This window comes from Helianthus annuus, chromosome 13, assembly GCF_002127325.2.
Source record: "Helianthus annuus cultivar XRQ/B chromosome 13, HanXRQr2.0-SUNRISE, whole genome shotgun sequence".
In the NCBI taxonomy this organism is placed as follows: Eukaryota; Viridiplantae; Streptophyta; class Magnoliopsida; order Asterales; family Asteraceae; genus Helianthus; species Helianthus annuus.
Genome location: NC_035445.2, coordinates 125,581,090 through 125,593,432, shown reverse-complemented (window position 1 = coordinate 125,593,432; position 12,343 = coordinate 125,581,090). Strand labels below are relative to the sequence as shown.

Sequence of the window (12,343 nt, the reverse complement as noted above, 5' to 3'; positions counted from 1 at the left end):
AAAGGACACACTTTGCAATAAGTAACATACATAAAGATCGATTTTTGTAATTTACTCCATAAATAATTATTGTGTTAGTATGACAATTGTATAAATATTGGATTGTATTAAGGAAGTAAATATGTGGTAATTGATTGAAGATTTTATAATTAAAGTTACATATTACATATATCGTTATCTTACTAGTGGTTGTGAGTAGAGGAGAGAGAAAATGTTAAGAAGAAACTTCCTTTGGGGGATGTTTAGATAAAAACAAGATAATTGGGTACCATGGTACAAGGTAGTGGCACCGGTGGATCAAGGAGGTTTGGGAATTGGTAGCTTAGCCTCGATGAATAAGGCCCTAATGGTGAAGTGGAATGTAAGGGTCAAGAATAAACCCTCTCATCATTGGGCTAGGGTCATTACGGCCTTGCATCGTGGCATACGGGATCATTCGTCAATACCTCTTAAAAGCTCGCTTGGGGACGTTTGGAAAAGTATTGTTAATATGGGTAGGGTGTCGGATAACCCAACTATTGAAGTTAAAAACAAATGGAAAGCGAAAGTGGGTAGTGGAGACAAAATATTTTCTGGTTAGATACATGGGTAGGTGACATTCCTTTACGAGCTCTCTTTCCTAATCTTTTTTCACTAGAGACTGAAAAATGTTGTACAGTGCAAGAAAGATACACGTCTTCCCAAGGTAAAGTATCATGGGTGTGGGGCAGTTCCAATGACATATCTAACGCTGCTGATCTACTTGAATGGAATGATTGTACTAAACTGTTAGAAGGACAGACAATTGGAAATGGGTCAGACGTATGGTTGTGGTAGTCGGGTGACTCGTGTGATACTTTTAGAGTAGGCGATCTGCGGAAGGAGTTAGATCAAATGCCTACCATCCCAGAAACAAAAGTGCTGAAGTGGCTAAGTTGGATACCTAAGAAAATCAACTGCTTCTTATGGAGGGTAGTATTAAACCGCATTCCGACAAGGGAGGCATTGGCGGTAAGAAACGTTCCAATACCCGTTGTGGAGTGTGTGTTGTGTAATTTGGTACAGGAATCAGTAGACCCCCTGCTGATGTCATGCGAACATGCGCATTTTGTTTGGAGTTCAATCTCGCAATGGGATAATTAACTCCCACTGCCGCGATATCTTCTCGGTGTTGTGGAACTACTCGAGCTTAGTTAGCAAATCCATAAGGTATCTTATTGTTTGTATATGTATGCTAAACGTGGGAATATAAAGGGCCACTAGTTCACTATAAAATATTCAATCAACATATTTTATGTTTTAAACTGGTTACCAAAACTTAAAATATAATGTTAAATAATTGAAATTTTGTGCAAGTGTCATTTAAATTCATACTTACATGAGATTTGTACCAACCATTATTATTCGTTCTGCACATGAAAACTTTACGAATTTATTTTCGTTTTGCATTTCAAATTTGTGACTTAGTTTTGTTAAAGCTTGATTTTTCGGGCTAATTATGAAAGGATTATTGAAAAGAAGGCTTTGATCAAAATCGTGTTTAAAAGATGAAAACTCTTAGGGAGTAACTTTAAAAAATTGTAATGTGTTTTTTATTCATTTTGAATGACACTGTATTTTTATTGTGTGTTTTCTAACGAGTAATAATCATATATTTTTATTATAATATTGTATTTTATTATGTTCCTTGTCCCGGTCCAACCTAAACGGTGACTGAGCCAAAAATTATAACGTTGGGTTGTGAAAAATCTTAACACCGAAAAAGGAGATATCCATTAAAAAAAATCATAGATCCGCTACCAATTGTTCCTTGATGGTCATTGTCAATATGTGAGATATTGGACTCAAAAACAATATCCGACTTTATATATACCCATGATGCATTTTTTGTACCATGGTTTAACTCCACATTTAAGGTGCTTGTAAAGTGTAATTTCATGACGTATAACATCAAAAGAAGTCTCCGCGCAAGCATTAGAAAACAAATATTTATGTTATTATTTGTAAAATGTTGGTTCTAATGTGAAGAAACACGGAACTAATTTTAGGTTTATTTTTTAAACATGAAGGTTAATTTTCTTAAGCCTTTCTGAGCTTGGATGAGATCCTTCCTACAAAACAATAACACCCCGTTAAGCTCGTTAATAGGGGAATATGGGGGTTTTTCCTATTAACCACTCTCCGGCGTGAGAATAAGTAACTGTTTTGAGGAAATTAAGTGTGTGTTAAGAGTGAGAGAGTAGAGAACAGAATCCTTTAACCTGTGTATGAAGGTCCCTATTTATAGCCGGAGTGGTGTAGAAGGGGATGGGCTGATGGGCCTTGGGCCTGAAGGCGACAACAAGGAACATCCGCTTTGCCCCTCTGGCGGCGACCGTTAGTGTCTTCTAGAAGATCTTCGGTGTTGGCGCACCTTGACTGGAGCCACGTGTCCGGGTTGTTGTCCTTGTTGCCCTTCTGACATCAGCAGGTGAGTGGAGATCATTGGGCAGTTGTCGCTGCCCCCTGATTGGTGCTACGTATGCGTCCTTGTGTACTTTTTGTCTCATTCACGATTGTTAATCGTGGAGCACGATAGGGTACAGCCTGTTGGACGCTGATTGACTCGCTCTTCTGCCACTCGTACCTTTTATGTCTCCTGAAATAGTCCTGCGCCGCTACCCTTGTCAAAAACTGATATGATCCTCTGACGCATACTCAAACAAAAATATTATTTGTAAATATGTTTGTATATATTTCTTTACTGCTTTATATTTTCAGAAAATACAAAAAGATTTTGATTTTTGCTTTATTTTCGATAAACCGATGTCTGAGTTGCTGAGTGTCAAAATCTAAGTATGCTAATTGTGTTTCTGAAAATAAAACAAGTTCATTAAGTTGAAACTTGAAATTTCTAGAAAAACTTCAAGAACAGTTTGTGAATATCTTCAAGGTCATTAATTTGAACTTGATTGATTAACTGAGAAGAATTTGGATGTGTAGGTTGTTAAAATCTTTGTAATAGAGATAGTTTACGATCTAATTTGTTAATATTGTCAAAACTATGAAGATTGTTGACAGAGGGAGTGTATTAGAGAACATGTTTAATGATTTCGAAAATATTTTTACTTATGAATGTTTGAGGATTACAGGAAAGATCCAGACTATGATCCCAAGAGCTGAGTCTAAGGGGGAGTCTGAAGACGAGCTCAACGAAAATGAAAGCATACATAGAGCCAGATATCATTTCTGGAAGAGCTTGTAGCCGGAAAGCAAGGTGTCGATCCCAAAGCACGGAAGCTTGACGAAAGGGGGAGCCTGAAGAGTTTACCAAAAGGGGAAGCTGAAGCTGAAGACAGATCCACCGGGATTCTGTTTAAGCAAGGGAGAGTCTGTGTTGCTAAAGACGTGTTAAAGCTTCAAGAAGACTCAAAGAGAGAGAGAAAGAAAAGATGCTACGAGTTTACTACGGATTGACTACGGCAATATCCAAGAGGGAGTCTGTTAGTGCAATATCTGTCTATCGCCTCCGTCAATCTAGTCCGTAGCAGAAATCGAAGAAAACGAGATTTACATTGTTATATTAGTGATAGTTAATAAAAAAGGCAAGGTGGCATAATTGTAATTAATGAGAAACTTCATTAAATGCCTTAGCCTATAAATAGAACTCTAGGGCTTAGAGTTTAGAACTTTTTCCATTTTACATCTTGGAGAGCTAGAGGTTAGAGAGAGAAGCTAGAGAGAGAAAGTTCATTGTTCGTGATTCAGGTGCTGTACGTTTTCAGATTCATCTAATAGAATCACGCTTATATTACGTCTCGTGTGTTTGGTCACGTTCGTGTACGGATTCCGCACGTCACACGTTCGATTACGCAATCGTTTCGGAGTCAAACCAGTCCTAACAAGTGGTATCAGAGCTCAGGGCGAGGAGTTCATACCAAATACAGCTTGAAATCGCCGGATTATCTCACTTCTACCTTTCTTTTCTGATTTTGAATAGTTGTCACGGTTAAAATGGCTTGAAACGTTCACATATCAAACGAAATTCATTGTTAACTAATCCTTGACAATTTGGAACCAAAATTCGACCTAAAACTAATCAAAATAGTCGTGTCCGTTTGAAATTGTACGAAGAAAAATGACGTCATCCGTTTGAAAGTGACACAGGTCGTTTGAAAACAAGTCCTATCGTTTGAAAAGGGACAGTCCGTTTGAATCTATCGTTTGAACAGAACCGTTCCGTTTGAAAACAGAACCGTTCCGTTTGAAAACAGATCTGTTGTTTGAAATTGTTGTTTGAATTAGAATCATATCGTTTGAAGTGTAACCGTTTGAAGTCACTTCGTTTGAAGGTGGTCGTTTGAACATCTATCGTTTGAAACTATTGTTGTTTCAAACGGAACAGCTCATTCCGTTTGAAGAGAAACAATCGTTTGAATACCTTCCGTTTGAAACTATTGTTAGTTTGAGTGATCTTATTTGATTGTACAAAACTTGGTAAAAATGTTTGATGAACAAGAAAACAAGAATCTTGAAAATCTGAATAACTGGAAAAAGGAAGCTTGGAATGAGACGAGATATGATAAAGAGGTTTATATAAAAAGATACGAAAATTTCTTTTGTATGAAGGATGAATCGATGGAGATGTTGAAAGAAAGATTTTGGGAATTAATCCTCAAATTAGAAAAACATAAGGTTTGGTACTCAAATGATGAAAGAAAGCTAAAATTTGTTGATGCCTTACCTTTAGAATGGAATAAATTTGTGAATAATGAACTGAAACGGGATTCTTGGTTATCACGTACTGATTTAAAAAGTCTGTTCAACAAAGTTACAAATCAGAGTAGATGTTTTGTGTGTGTGAGCCAAGGTGCTGCCGGATTTCTGTCAAAATCTCTGTAAAAGCTCACAATCAGTAATAGAAAGAAGAATTGGAAGGCACTTATTCAGGATGCTAAGTGTGAAAATTGATGTTACATCTTGCTTGGACCTCGCGAGCGACTTAGCTTTTGCCAAAGTAGCCCGCGCAGGTTCTGCAGAATAATCAGATTAATGTATAAGGAGTATGGTTCAGCGCGTGACCTGGTTGGTCTGCGCGGCTTTTTAAGACCATACCCCTTCATAATAAAATATAAAGAATATTTTTCAGTTATATTTTTTAATCTAAGGATTTCCGGATAGTTTTTTACTTTTCAAATTTCCACCAAATTATTGGTTATTATTTTTATATTTAGTATCACTAAATTAAAATGTAAGAATCCAGATAAAAAATATATATCATTTTTGTTTGATCCCATGTCCAGGCTACCCAAGATTTATTATAATAAATAAAATACTAATAATCACATAAATACATTATCATCCTAAGATTAGTATTTAAATGGACTTTAAAATTCATTATTTTAACAAGTCAGATGTGGAATAAAACCAAAAAAGATGCTTTTAGATGATGAGTATAGTCTTCTCATTGAATATATATATATATATATATATATATATATATATATATATATATATAGTGAGGTTCGGCTAGAAAGTCCAAGTTTCCTAAAAAGTGTAAAAAGTCATAAAACACAATAATTTCAGGCATAAAACACACCTAAAACTCACAAATAATAGAATGAATATTACTAAAACACCATATTCAAACTCTAATAGTCCATAAAAACTTCAAAACGCACCAACGTATAACTATGAATATAAAACACAAAATGCTAAACAACATAAAACACAATAATATTTGTCATTCCATAATCAGAGCCTTAACATCTAAAACACAACACAAAACCCACATACATAATGTTTTAGTAATCTTCATCATATTATTTGTGGGTTTTTGGTGTGTTTTATGGTTGACATTATGGTGTTTTATGACTTTTTACACTTTTTAGAAAATTTGGACTTTCTGGCCAACTCCTAGCCTATATATATATATATATATATATATATATATATATATATATATATATATATATATATATATATATATATATATACTAGTGGGAAACCCGCGCGTTGCGGCGGAGTCGACAAGACGGAGTGAGAACATTTATATATATAAGGTGTATATATAGATAAAAGATTTGACCAGTTAAGAGATAAAAGACAGCCATAATCAACCAATCATAAACATAATTGAAATTTCGACCTCTATACAATACAAAAGGGCAAGTAATACTACATGAACATTGGGTGATTGGGTAAAAATTTGGGCACTAAGCAGTAACTGATTATTATATTTTTAAGACGAATGACATACAAGAATTTGGAATACTACATGAACATTGGGTGATTGGGTAAAACTTTGAACTATATTTTTAAGACGAATGACATACAAGAATTTGGACATCAAGCTTTTCAAAGCCATTCCGCCCAACATCAACCCAAACAAATTCACCTATAAAGGTCTTGAATGCCTATGTAAAAAGCAAAGTTTTTGAACCTGCGATGGGTTTAAATGCAAAAAAATAAAAAGAAAGAACTGCATTCAGAGGTAGTGTTGTTTGAAGGTGCTTCTTGGCAGCTTATAAGTTGAAATGAACTACATTCAAGCTATAAATGAACTACATATAAGTTGAAATGAACTACATTAGATTGGTCAAACCGATTAGTCAAACCGATTGGTCCAAAGTCCCTCAAAGTATATTTATAGTGCATGTAACCTCTTAAATGACTAACTTAAAATTTAGTTTAATATTGTAATAATATTAACTTTCAAAAATCTTAACTAATTCGTTATTTAGAAAAACAAATCAAGTAGATAAAAACATGGTTTATAAATTAACCGGACCCATGTCCTGTTAACCAACCCGCCTATTTCCACCACTACACTTAGCCATACGGATTCAGAAGACGTGTTCTTACTTTGACCTGGTCTTGAATGACATCTCTTTCAACAACAGATTTTTTAACTCCAATCCTCATAGTAGGTATTTGCAATAACCTTATCCCTATTGGCTTCAAATTGTTTGATTTCTTTAATGATTTGCTCTTAATCTGCATCAATAATAAAAACCAAATATCAGAATTAAACAAAAAGAGAAGGCATTGACCTCTTAAATGACTAAATAAAACAAAAAGAGAAGCCAGTATATAGTTGTATCCTTTCGTTTTCTAACTCACCGCGATCAGAACAACAATCAGCATCAAATGAGAGTAAAAAGTGCCTGGAGCTCAAAAAACTCAGGAGTTGGAGATGGGATTTGCTTTGGAATGGAGTGAAAGCAGCAAAAATGGATTCGTTTATCTCCGTAAGTAGCTCAAACATGTATGAAGATGGTTGTCAACGGTTCGTTCTCTCGGAAATTCACTCAGGCACAAACGATTTCGATGAAAGCCTAATCATGGGCACCGGTGACTCCCGCATTGTGTATAAAGCTTACATCGACTACGGAAGCAGAGTGGTCACCATGAAACGATTCAAGAAGTTCATGATCGAAAACTGGTCGAAAAAATAGACTTCATGTCTAACTTTTGCAAAGAGATTGAAACATTATCTCAACCCAGGAATCCCAACTTAGTCCCATTAATAGGATACTGCTACCATAAATCCAAGGTTATCCTCGTTTACGAGTACATGGCTAACCGCAGCCTACGCAGTCACCTCTACGAAACCCAAAACCGCGACCGGCTCACTTGGAAACAAAGACTGAATATATGCATTGATGCAGCACAGGGTCTGGACTTTCTACAAACAGGTGGTGTGCATACTATCCTTCACAACAATGTAAACTGGTGTTCAGTCAAGCATTTCATCGAACACATAATCATGTTATGGTATGAAGATCACAGTATCTAATCGATCATAACAAAGGCTCAAGAAGTTAGCACATTACTTGTTTAAAATGACAAACTGGTGTTCAGCCAAGCATTTCATCGAACACATAACAAGCACTAAGTACGTTTGTATTTACCTGAACAACACAATGCTCTTTGTGGTGGATCAAATAGTAAGAACAAAGAGAGTTACAACAATAGTCCAGACAATACGTACTACATTCACTTTTATTAGAATCCGCATGAAAACGACAAGAAAATAAATCACAGCACAAAGCACTATGTAGAATCCAATATGTGAATTGTGAACTCTTTCTACTATAAAAAAAAAACTGTGGCTGAAAAAAAGCATAAAAAGGATAAAATCTAGAATCCATGAATAACATGATGGTTGCCATTTACATCCTAAAAAATGATGTTTTAGCCATAGTGAGTGGCAAATGCATTACATTATCAGTAATATACTCTAGATATGTAGTCATTTTAGCAGCAAAAGAAAAATATATACAGAATTCTGGTTATTACTCATAGTTGATACACATTTGATAGTACCAATCCAACCCATTCAAATCAATTTCATTTAACGTGCCTTATATACATTCAATTAATACACCAATTCAATAACATACCAAAAACAATTACAACATGCATAACTAACATACACGATAAAATACCTCTAATAGCCTCTCGCGGTGTCACAAATGGCTACTGCAGCTGTTAGAATCATCATTAAAGCCTCCAGAACTACAAAAGGTCAACATCAGTTGCTAAATCTAATAGAAACTGAAGCACGTTACCTTAATAAATCAAAAGAAGGTCGTCGGACATACCTTCGTTCTCGAAAAACATACCTGTGGCCGCTAAATCAAAATCAGGTTGTCGGAACCAACCTTGACAACCATGTACTGCTGGAATCTCGTCTCAGTTGCCACCGATCTGCTCAAGAATCCTACCACCTAAACCATTTTTATGCTGATAAAATGAAGTAAACAATAGCAATCGTATAATCTATTGATTAAAAACAGTAACTCCAGTTTTTAATTTCTTTATTAACAACATTTATAATCCACCAAACCAAAATCTACAACAATTGCAAGTAATATCAATACCACAAGCTGCTCTTAAATATACTACTGTATTAAAAAATAAATAACTCTTAAAGAATCATGTCAATGAGCCGGCTTATTACACTAACACCATAAAACAAGTAATAACAATCACATAATCTATTAATCTACAAAACAAAATTAAAGTTAAAAACAAAAACATGAAAAAATAACCAAAACTAAAGAAACATAATATATACAACCTCAAAAATGGCGTCAAATTTACGCAAATGATTACCACTAGTACACGCAGCAGAGTTCATCAAACCTTCATAAACCCTAGAGCATCCATTAGGTCGGCTCGTATTCCGGCCGGAATTTCTGAAGAAAATCGATACGTTGTCGTTTGTTGAGAAATCCGAGATAGATAAAACCTCATCATTGCAGATCTGATCGAAGTGCTTAACTTTACACAGATATCTTGGTGTTCTAGAATGACGTCGCATGTGTACCTTTTGCTTGATTTGAAGGAGAGATAGATGGTCATTATACAGAACTCAAAAGAACATAGTCGATTGAGGTTGGAGAGGTTACCTTTTGTGATGAGAACGGAGAACCAAATGGATTTGCTTGATTTGGACAGAGATTTTGATGAAACCCTAGAACCTGAATGAGGGTGCATTGATCGCTTCAGGCTTCATCTAGATTGAAATCATTGATTTGCTTCTTCAATCGTCGCTTCAATTGAGATATAAAGAAAGAAAGTGAAGAGGTGGCTATAGCAGACATTGAATGCAGCATTCAATACTATTGCAAAATCCCAATTTTAACCCTAGGCGTCTTAAAAATAAAGCCAAATTCCCTTTATATGAGCTTGCACTCTCTTGTAAACGCTGCTTTAAAACTTGTACGCATGACAAAATTACATTTTTGTACATCACTTCTCCTTTCTGTAGTATTATATATATACATATATATAGTCTTCTCGTTCAATTTATCTATACTATATATAATATACATATCCAAAGGACTTCTTAAAGTCATTGAAATTTCCTTAAAACACTTTTAAAGCATAATGTACAACCCTCTAAAGCACAATATAATTTACAATCCCAATTATACCCTTCACCACACGGATACACAAATCAATTTTAGGGTTTCTCATTCTCGTAGCATTTTATCCGCCCCCATAGAGCTGCTTTCTCTCCAGGCGATTCAAAAGGAGATCTAGGGTTTCTTTTGGCGAAGCAAGCTCTGGCTTTCTCAATGACACCAGATCAATGAATCAATGAATCTCTCTCTATACGATACCCAATTGACTGAGTTTGAAGGTGGTGAAGGGTTCGAATTCGATTTTAGGGTTTTTAAGATGCACATCGCCAGATCTAGGGTTACGAAATCTTTTTTTCACCTCCTTTCTCTTCACCTCATACCATCACAGGTGCGTATATGTTCTTTATAACTGATTATGCTTTTGTATTTCATATTGTTTGGTCTTAATCTGTGAAGTTAGTGTGACAATGAATTAGGGTTTTTACTTTGGGGGAAACTTTGCAACATTTTCAGATTCGGCTGATTTTTTCTCATCAGGTTCGGTTTTTGTGATTTCAAGTTACCAGTTGTGATGTTATCTAATTATTCACAGTGTTTTATGAGTTTTTTGATTTAATATGTGATTTCAAGTTACCAGTTGTGATGTTATCTAATTATTCACGGTGTTATCTAATTGTTCATGTTTATACTGAACAATTTTGAAAACGATCTCATTTGTTATTTGGTAGATAATATTTATTTGATTGTGTGAAAGTTCTGATCGTTTAGCATGTTGTGAAGCTGTGTAGTCATCGTGTTTGCAGTTTTTTTTATTAAGTTGTTGGTAATATATTTGTGGCAGTTTATATAGGGTGTTAAAGTGAAAGGGAAGTATAATGACATGTAGGATTTAGAGAGGCAAGAACACACGTCAACAACGAATAGCAAAAGATGAAAACGATTTAGCAGACGCTGAGCTGGAACTACAAAACGTTCCACCATATGAAACTCTCCGAGAGCAAATTGTAAGTCGAATTTATGTCACTCAAATGTTTATGCATATGAAAATATTTATTTTAATATTCGAAAAAATTACTTTATATTTGCAGGAAAAGTTAGGTGCTGAAATATTGGAGCTGGAAGCTTCTGCAAGAGAGAAACGATATCAAAAGAAAGAAAAAGAGAAGCTTTTAGAACGAAATAAACAATTAGCAAGGCAAACCGCAGATAGGTGAATATTCAGTTCTATGCCATGTCAGCATTGTATGCGCATAATAATCTTCTTTGACGCCCGGTTTAATATTTTCACCTGTATGTTTTGTAGATTAAGGGAGATGGAAAATATTAAAAATAAATGTTTACAGGCGTTAAAAATTCTGAAGCTGAAAAAATCTTTGATGCTTATCAATGGGTACAATCACACAAACATGAATCTAAGAAGGAGGTGTATGGGCCTGTATTAATTGAGGTTACTTCATGTTGTGTTTTGAATTTTCAGTATGGATATGTTTCTATTATTTATTTTCTTAATTTGATTTTTAATCGTACTTCAGGTCAACATTTCAACCCAACTTCATACTTCATACTTAGAGAGTCATGTTCCTTATTACATTTGGAAGGTACCTTAAAATTTTGAAATTTTCAGTATGGATATTTTTTATTTATTTTCTCGTTGTCTATCGTTTAATTCTTTTTTCTGTCTAAACGCAGGCTTTTATCACACAAGATTCTGCTGATCGTGACCTCTTGTTCAGAAACCTTAAGTCATTTGATGTTGCCGTAATTAACCAGGTGGCTGATGGAAATCGCAACCCAGAGCCATTTAATATTTCTCAAGCGGCAAGTGATGTCGTTTTTATTTAATATTATACGCTTCTTATGCAAGGTTTAAAAAACGGAAACGAGTTTCGAGGCGTTTTCACTTCGCCTCACGAGGCGTAAGCCTCGAGGCGAACCGAGACGTAAGCCCGAGGCGGAATTGAAAAATAAATATAAATATTATATATCTTATAAAAATAGTAATACTAACTAAATTAATCGTCAAATTCATCAAAATAACAAAAAAACACGCAAAATATATGAGAACAGAGAACAAGTATGCCAAGGGGTCATAAAAATAACAGATAGTTAAAAAAATATGTTGGCCGATTTAACTGTGTTATTGAATTAAGTTGTTGGATATGAAGTCAGTAAACTGCAACAGTGGATTCACCTGATTATTATGTTGTCAAAAGCCCACAAAGCCTGGAGCCTAGGCGTTTAAAAGGCGAGGGCTTTTTTAAGCTTGGTGTATAGTATATTTCTAGGGGTTTTAGGCATGTTATAGGTTTGTTTAGGGCTACGTTTGGCTGGAATTTTGGCCAGAAAATGCCCTGAAGCAGCACCTGAAAGCTCGCATGGTGCTTCTTTGGTGATTTATCATATATCGAATAGTCCTGCTCATTTGGTGATTTAACCAGGAGCTAAAACATAGAATCAAGCGAGTGAAGGAGAAAAGCTGCAAAGATGGAGTCTTAACATCCGAAATTGAA

At 35.1% G+C, this 12,343-nt stretch overlaps 1 long non-coding RNA gene across 1 annotated transcript; it reads right to left on the bottom strand.

Annotated features, from left to right (window-relative positions):
• Positions 1–8,033: 8,033 nt before the first annotated feature.
• LOC118485393 lies at positions 8,034–8,783 on the bottom strand. Its single transcript, XR_004875854.1, has 3 exons — positions 8,565–8,783; positions 8,409–8,478; positions 8,034–8,052 (listed from the first exon to the last, which is right to left on the bottom strand). It is a non-coding gene; the product is annotated as an uncharacterized LOC118485393 (long non-coding RNA).
• Positions 8,784–12,343: the final 3,560 nt, after the last annotated feature.